We start from the raw sequence: 7674 nt of genomic DNA, 5'->3' as shown, positions 1-7674 counted from the left end.
CATGGCACAAAACTAAAGTCATTTTAAATGACAACTTTCTGGCTTTAAAATTTCCAATTTTTAAGTTTGAGGTCCGGGATACAATGCTCCAGTGTCTCTATGGGAGCTTTGAGGAATGCGGTTTGTATAAGGCCTAATTTATTAGTCAGCACTCTCCATAGCTCCAGAGCCGCGTCTATTGGGGATATTTTTTGGTTTCTGGACTATAGTTTGATGTGCATGGTAAAAAGCTGAGACATTGGAGGTTCTCATCAGATGTTTTTCAATCTTTCCGCTTAAATACAGTTATTAAATAACTTTGCAGATTCGCATATAGAGAATGTGATTGCATAGTTATTGTAATGTCACCATTTCCCCTCTCCTCTTCCCTTCCCTAACCCCCATAACATTGTGTTAATATCATTAAGAATTTACTGTCAATAAGATGTAATGCTCCACCCAACTTGTAAATAAAAATGTATGTTTCAACCACAAAAAAAGAGGGTAAATCATCACACAATCTTGCAAAAGATGTTGGTTGTTCACAGTCAGCTGTGTCTAAAATCTGGGCCAAATACAAACAACATGGGAAGGTTGTTAAAGGCAAACATACTGGTAGACCAAGGAAGACATCAAAGCGTCAAGACCGGAAACTTAAAGCAATATGTCTCCAAAACAGGAAATGCACAACAAAACAAATGAGGAGCGAATGGGTGGAAACTGGAGTGAACGTCTGTGACCAAACTGTAAGAAACCGCCTAAAGGAAATGGGGATATACATACAGAAAAGCTAAACGAAAGCCATCATTAACACCCAACAGAAAAAAACAAGGTTACAGTGGGCTAAGGAAAAGCAATCGTGGACTGTGGATGACTGGATGAAAGTCATACTCCGTGATGAATCGCGAATCTGCATTGGGCAAGGTGATGATGCTGGAACTTTGGTTTGGTGCCGTTCCAATGAAATTTATAAAGATGACTGCCAGAAGATAGCATGCAAATTCTCACAGTCATTGATGATATGGGGCCGTATGTCAGGTAAAGTCACTGGGGAGATGACTGTCATTACATCTTCAATAAATGCACAAGTTTATGTTGATATTTTGGACACTTTTCTTATCCCATCAATTGAAAGGATGTTTGGGGATGATGAAATCATTTTTCAAGATGATAATGCATCCTGCCATAGAGCAAAAACTGTGCAAACATTCCTTGAAAAAAGACACATAAGGTCAATGTCATGGCCTGCTAATAGTCCGGATCTCAATCCAATTGAAAATCTTTGGTGGAAGTTGAAGAAAATGGTCCATGACAAGGCTCCAACCGGCAAAGCTGATCTGGCAACAGCAATCAGATTGATGAAGAGTCCTGTGTGACACTCATTAAGTCCAGGCCTCAGAGACTGCAAGCTGGAATAAAAGCCAGAGGTGGTGCAAGAAAATACTAGTGAGGTGTTGGAGTGTTTTTTGTTCGTTTGTTTTTCATGATTCCATAATTTTTCCCCTATGCTTGGTTAAAAAAGTAACCATTACTGACTACCACATTTTTTGTTCTTGATTTCTTTGTGTTTATTAAAGCCAGAAAGTTGTCATTTGAAATGACTTTAGTTTTGTGCCGTGTCTGTGATCTGCTCTTTTTCTAAAAAAAATAAACATCTGAATGAACATCCTCCAAGGCCGGTGATTACATAACTTTTGCCAGGGGTTGTAGGTTGGATAGGTAATTAAGGCAGGAATGGTCTTTTCAGAGGGTTGGATAACAAAGGTACATGTGTTTTCACATAGATCAAGAAGTGGAAGAACCTGTTGTACCCCCCAGACTTGGGGTCTCTGATAGAAAATTATGAATATTTGGACTTATATAGATCCGATAGTGATGGGGCATACATTTTCAGCTTCAGGATGAATCGGGGAAGAAGTTGCATATTTTTTCATAACTGCAACCCCTGCCTACAAGCCACAAATCAATAGTGGACAGATCGCTGACAACAGCCATGTCATGTTTGGTCTCTGAGTCAAGGTAAAATCCCAATAATGTTTGGTGATGATCTCAAACTTATGCGATCGTCAGGAATGAAGATATACAAGTTGGGAATTTCATAAAATCCTGAAGGGTTAAGGGCATCCCATGACCTGGCACACATGAGGTAATCATGGGGGTGTGTGTGGGGGTAACTCAGATGCTGATAAAGATCTGTTAGTGGAAGTAGCCGTGGCCTCCGCTGTTGATCGCTGGTCAATCGTGTAATTGTCTGGACTATAGGGGGCAGCAGAGAGCTTTTCAATACAAAGATCACAGTGGGTGAATCTGTGCGACCTCCCAGGCTGCGATCTTTGACACTGTGTTTTATGGAGAAGCATTGCGCTCTACACTACATAATACCATTCTGTGCAGTGTGGAGAGGCTGCACACTATACAGTAGATAACAGATCTGCATATAGAGGCAGCATATGGCGCAGTAGATAGTACAGGTCTGTGCAGCATCAAAAGACAGCACACTATACAGTAGCTAATGGGTCTGTATTATATAGAGGCAGCGTATGGCACAGTAGATAGTACAGGTCTGTGTAGTATGGAGAGGCAGCACACTGTATAGTAGATAGAACATTTATTACAGCTCCTTGCATGTCTTGGATACTTGATATCCCACCGCTGGTGCTCCTAGTACAGTGTCGAGAGTGTCGGGAAAGCTGAGTCAAGAGGGTGGGAGTGTCAGAAAAGTGTCGAGTGGGTGGAGTGTCCAGTGGGATTAGTGTGTGGGGCAGAGCACGTCAGGAAAGCGGGATGTATGTCAGGAGCGCAGAGTGTGTTGAGAAAGCAGAGGGCATGGTGCGTCGGTTGGAAGGATGCATAAGGAGGGCAGGCATTCATAAGGTGGGCTGACAGATTCAGGAGGATGGCGTGTCGGGTGAGTGGAGTGTGTGGAGTGGGCGCAGAGTACATCTGGTGGGTGAGTGTAGTGCATCGAATGGGCGAAGTAGGTCTGGAGGGCGGACTGCGTCAGGAGGGTTGGGTGTCAGGTGGGCGGAGTGTGTCGGGTCATTTGGAGACACAGCATTGTATCTTAATTAACCAGATGACTATTTTTTGCAAGCCAGAAAGAATAGACTTTTATCTATATGTTGACTTTTGAATTTATGTGTTTTATTCTGGTTGGTCAAAAAAACAGACTTTTGCTTGTGTAAGCCTGTAATATTGACATGTAACTTGACATTTCATGTAACATATTGTGCTCTTATGCTTGATGACTAGTGATGTTTACGGATATGCTAATTATGCATTGTCTAGGCCGGACAGTTTGTTGGCATTTGAAACAGGAGGAAAATCTATGCAAATAGACTACATAATCAAACAATGTGAGTTGGTATTCACCATTCTTCCCCTTATCTGTGATGCCGGATTGAAGGACACTTGATAATTATAAAAAGAGGTTACATGCCTCTATATAGAGAGACAGAGACAGCCAGAGATTCAGCCAAGACATCCAAACATCCAGGGACTCTACTGGACTGCAGCCAAGACATCATGGCTCCATTATGAGGGACACTGATTTATCATTCTACAGGATCCCAGCTTTGGGGACTTCAGCCCCTGGTTGGAAGAATACAGATCTGCTCCATTGACCATTGCTGAACCATGGATACGTTTGGAGAACGCCAGGATTCGGACCCGCTGGTTGCCTGGCTCCATGGAGAAGCCAGGTTGGGACCCTCCGGTCACCTGGCCACACACCTCAATGGACTGTCATCTTCCTACCCTGTATGTGTGCCACAGGTGGGGAAGTCAACCCTGGGAGCTCTGATGTAACAGCTGGCATTATCCTGGTGAGTCAGTGGAAGGGTGAGACTGTGTAATGTGCACCATATTGGGTATGTGCTGGGACTATGTGTTATCTGCCTATTTTGTGGTACTATAAAGCTTTGTCACACTGTTACCCTCACCCTGTGTTGTCAGAATAGCGTTAAACCCATGTTAAAATGAGAGCGGGCGTTCTGCGGGATTATCCCTGGTCCATGTGGTTTAGGCTAGCGGATCAGGGCTCCCGCTGACCCCCCCAGGGCCGGCGTTAGGGCCAGGCAGACTAGGCAGCTGCCTGGGGCCCCCACTCCATTGGGGGCCCCCAGCATCTACAGCAGAAGCTTCACTGATAATAGCATTATCAGTGAAGCTTCCGAGTAGAGACTGGTTAAGGACCTGTAGTGACATCACGATCAGGTGACCTGCCATGTGACCGTGATGTCACCACAGGCCATGTACTCTGGGAATGTTTGTAGCAGTAAAATAGGAGCCTGCAGTGAAGCACAGGAGCAGCGGCCACTGAACCTCCCCCATCAGCGTGATAGAAGCGCTCATTGGCCAGCGCCCTGTCCTGCTGTACGGAGCCTCTGAGGGGAAGGGAGAGAGACCCAGCAGATAAGTAAAGAGCACCGTCCCACTGTGTGTGCTGCTCCTGGTAAGGATGGCTCCTGTCCTGCTGTCAGCAACTCCTGCTCTTGTCGGCAGTCCCAGCAGAGGAGAGGGCAGGAAGGTGTCTGCTGGGAGCAGGAGGAGCTGCATCTGATAGTGTGCATCATCTCATTCCCTCCAGCATAAAGGTGTGTGTGTGTGTGGTGTGTGTGTGTGTGTGTGTGTGTGTGTGTGTGTGTGTGTGTGTGTGTGTGTGTGTGTGTGTGTGTGTGTGTGTGGGTGGTGTGTATAGCGTGTGTCATGTGTAGTGTGTGCTTATGTGAATCACGTATCAAATGAGCATTTGTTGTGCTGCATGTGTGTGCCGTGTATGTGTGTGTATAAGTGTGTCTTTGCTTGCCGTGTGTGTGTGTGTGTGTGTGTATATATATATATATATATATATATATATATATATATAATGTGTGTGTATCTATGTGTATATATATGTGAGTGTATGTATGTGTGTATAAATGCGTGCCATGTATATATTTGTGTGTATAAGTGCGTGCCATATGTGTGTTTATGTGTGTGTAATATATATATATATATACGCTATGTATGTGTGTATGTATAAGAATGCTATGTATGTGTCTGTGTATAAGTGCATGCCATATATATGTGTGTGTATATAAGTGTGTGCCGTGTATGTGTGTATACGTGCGTGCCATGTACATGTATGAATGTGTGTATAAGTGTGTGTGTATAAGCATGTCATGTGCGTGTGTGTTTAATTGTGTGTGTATATATATATAATTTTTTGCATTATTCTATATAAACATACAGTGATAGTGTGTGTGTTCCATGCACATTTTAAAATAATGGTTGAACAGACTAGAGTGTGTGTGTGTGTGTGTGTGTGTGTGTGTGTGTGTGTGTGTGTACACACACACACACACACACACACACACACACACACACACACACACACACACACACCCCTGCTGCTTATAGCATGATACTATATGGGGACAGATCGATCTACTAGTGTTCTGTCCCCATCATTCGATTCATCCTCAGACGGTGTAAAGAGGCCGAGAAACAAGAGCCAAACGACTTCAATGTTGTCAATCGCACGCATCGAACGGTCTGAACTCAACGCATGTAAATGCAACCAAAATGTTTGAGCGTCATGGTGCAATATGTATGTGAGCATTGGGGGCCTCATTTTAAACTTTTGCCTAGGGCCCCACTTTGTCTAAAACCGGCCCTGGACCCCCCGTGTCTTCACAGGTGGACAGAGTGGGTCTGGAGGCCAGGGTTTGGCAGGAGGGTGGGGTGTGTGTCAGGAGGGCATAGTGTGTCAGGTGGGTCTGGAGGGCAGAGTGGATCTGGAGGGCAGGGTGGGTGTCAGGTGGGTGGAGTGGGTCAGGATGGTGGAGCCTGTCGGGTGGTCAGAGTGGGACTGGATGACAGAGTGGGCCTCCAGAGCCGTGTGTGGCAGGAGGGCAGAGTGGGTCTGGAGGGCAGGGTGCATTAATAGGGCAGGGTGGGTGTCAGGTGGGCAGAGTGGGTCAGGAGGGTGGAGTCTGTCGTGTGGTCAGAGTGGGAGTGGAGGACAGTGGGTCTGCAGAGCCATGTGTGGCAGGAGGGAAGAGTGGGTCTGGAGGGCAGGGTGCATTAGGTGTGCAAGGTGGGTCAGGAGGACGGGGTGTGTCAGGTGACTGGAGTGCATCGGGTGGGCGGAGTACGTCTGGAAGGAAGGCTGCATGAGGAGGCCGCGGTGTGTATCGGGTGGGTGGAGTGCAGCAATCACTGATGTCCCCAGGATTTCCTGTTTTCTGATATTCCTCTTTACTGACAGATCCCCCTTATCCTCCCCCTCCGCCCAGTGCTGGACTATCACCCCCTTTATCTGCAGCCACCTGATGGGTGCAGTGATTGGCGTGTGGTCATCAGGTGAGAATGAAATAATAAAGCTCCAAAGACATCACGTTTACTGATACAGCAGGGCTGATATCACACCAGCAGGGGGCAGTGCGGACCCCACAAGTCAACGACTCACTGTACTGTTCATTTATCATTAGACTTCTCATTGGCCATATCAGTGACCTCAGCAGGAAATGGGAGGAGCTTGCTCAGCCTGTCCAGGGGGATGGCACTGGGAGTTGCCTGTGTATAGGTGGGAGGAGCTTCCTCACCTTGTTCGGGGGTGTGGCATAGGAACTGCCTGCCTATAGATGGGAGGAGCTTATTCAGCCTGTCCAGGGGTGTGGCACTGGGAGCTGCCTGCCTATAGATGGGAGGAGCCTGCTCAGTATGTCCAGGGGTGTGGCACTGGGAGCTGCCTGCCTATAGATGGGAGGAGCCTGCTCAGTATGTCCAGGGGTGTGGCACTGGGAGCTGCCTGCCTATAGATGGGAGGAGCTTGCTCAGTATGTCTGGGGGTGTGGCACTGGGAGCTGCCTGCCTATAGATGGGAGGAGCATGCTCAGTATGTCTGGGGGCGTGGCACTGGGGGCTGCCTGCCTATAGATGGGAGGAGCCTGCTCAGTATGTCTGGGGGCGTGGCACTGGGGGCTGCCTGCCTATAGATGGGAGGAGCCTGCTCAGTATGTCTGGGGGTGTGGCACTGGGAGCTGCCTGCCTATAGATGGGAGGAGCCTGCTCAGTATGTCTGGGGGCGTGGCACTGGGGGCTGCCTGCCTATAGATGGGAGGAGCCTGCTCAGTATGTCTGGGGGTGTGGCACTGGAGGCTGCCTGCCTATAGATGGGAGGAGCCTGCTCAGTATGTCTGGGGGTGTGGCACTGGAGGCTGCCTGCCTATAGATGGGAGAAGCTTGCTCAGTATGTCTGGGGGCGTGGCACTGGAGGCTGCCTGCCTATAGATGGGAGAAGCTTGCTCAGTATGACTGGGGGTGTGGCACTGGAGGCTGCCTGCCTATAGATGGGAGGAGCTTGCTCAGTATGTCTGGGGGTGTGGCACTGGAGGCTGCCTGCCTATAGATGGGAGGAGCCTGCTCAGTATGTCTGGGGGTGTGGCACTGGAGGCTGCCTACCTATAGATGGGAGGAGCCTGCTCAGTATGTCTGGGGGCGTGGCACTGGAGGCTGCCTGCCTATAGATGGGAGGAGCCTGCTCAGTATGTCTGGGGGTGTGGCACTGGGCTCTGCCTGCCTATAGATGGGAGGAGCTTGCTCAGTATGTCTGGGGGTGTGGCACTGGAGGCTGCCTGCCTATAGATGGGAGGAGCCTGCTCAGTATGTCTGGGGGTGTGGCACTGGAGGCTGCCTGCCTATAGATGGGAG

This window comes from Ranitomeya variabilis, chromosome 4 (assembly GCF_051348905.1).
Source record: "Ranitomeya variabilis isolate aRanVar5 chromosome 4, aRanVar5.hap1, whole genome shotgun sequence".
NCBI lineage: Eukaryota > Metazoa > Chordata > Amphibia > Anura > Dendrobatidae > Ranitomeya > Ranitomeya variabilis.
The sequence above is the reverse complement of the archived record's forward strand: the minus strand, read 5'-3'. Positions refer to the sequence as shown.